Source organism: Buceros rhinoceros, unplaced genomic scaffold (genome assembly GCF_000710305.1).
Source record: "Buceros rhinoceros silvestris isolate BGI_N320 unplaced genomic scaffold, ASM71030v1 scaffold19941, whole genome shotgun sequence".
Classification (NCBI taxonomy): Eukaryota; Metazoa; Chordata; class Aves; order Bucerotiformes; family Bucerotidae; genus Buceros; species Buceros rhinoceros.
In genome coordinates this window covers 14,217-15,245 of record NW_010393947.1, presented here as the reverse complement: position 1 = coordinate 15,245, position 1,029 = coordinate 14,217, and the positions used below count along the sequence as shown (strand labels likewise).

Here is a 1,029-nt window from a genome sequence, read left to right as displayed (position 1 = left end):
CAGCCAAGAGGCAGCCTCTGTGCGGGGCGCAGTGGGCAAGTACAGCGCCTCGTCTCGCCGCTCGAAGGATCAAAGCGCTGGGGCGGGGGAAGGCGCGAGGGTGTGGGCAGCGCGCTCTTGCTGGGGATGAGGAGGCGGTGCAGGAGACGGCTCCTGGGGTCGCTCTGATCTGCCGAGGGCTTTGTGCCACGGAGGTGTGCCTTAGTGCTGCCGCTCGTGTGGCTGGGCAGGGGGGGGTGAGCATAGCGGCGCGGCTGGGGTCGCTCTGATCTGCCGAGGGCTTTGTGCCACGGAGGTGTGCCTTAGTGCTGCCGCTCGTGTGGCTGGGCAGGGTGGGTGGCACATCCGCGTGAGCCAGGGACCTGCGGCAGAAGAGTGGAGCTGGCGGCAGCGGCAGCTCCTGGAAGCTGTTCAAGGCATGTGAGCTCCACAGGTGCCTCCTTCCAGCCGGGATCTCAGCAGTAACCCCTCCTGAGCCGTCGCCACGTGCTTGTCACCGTCCTCTTCTCCCTTGCCCTTCTCCAGCCCCCATCCTCTCTGCCCCAGGAAGGCAGCTGCGGGGCCGCCTCTTCAGCCACGTGACAGAGGAGCGGGGTGACTGTTACCCAGAGCTGCCCCAGACACAGGCTCCGCTGTCCTGCCACCTCTGTCCTGTCTGATCCTTTCAGCGCAAGAGGTCGTTAGGCGAATGTTCACAGCCCACGTCCCCAAACAGAAAGCAGGACTACGATTGCTGAGTTAAAACTAAGCTGCCTGAGAGCCCATCTGATTTTTTTCGGTTGTGTTTGCGCTGTGCTATTATATCACAGCAGTTTGTAGCACGTAGAACATCCCCCTGCTCTTCATGCCACCATTTACCACACAAATCACCAGCTGCTGAAAGCCACCACACGGCAATGCGCACAAAGAAACTTTTCTTCCATCTCCTTGCAGTCAAGGAGAGCAAGCCAGTGATCAGCCGCATTACCATGACAGGAGCAGCTCGCCTGTTGCTGGCTGCTCCGGGGTGTCAGCCGCAAGCTGGGGGCT

General features: G+C 61.6%; 1 protein-coding gene across 1 annotated transcript in view; it reads left to right on the top strand.

The window, feature by feature from the left end:
- FGFR2 (fibroblast growth factor receptor 2) overlaps positions 1-1,029 on the top strand; it is an 81,215-nt gene that overhangs the window by 66,319 nt on the left and 13,867 nt on the right. The window lies entirely within an intron of this gene.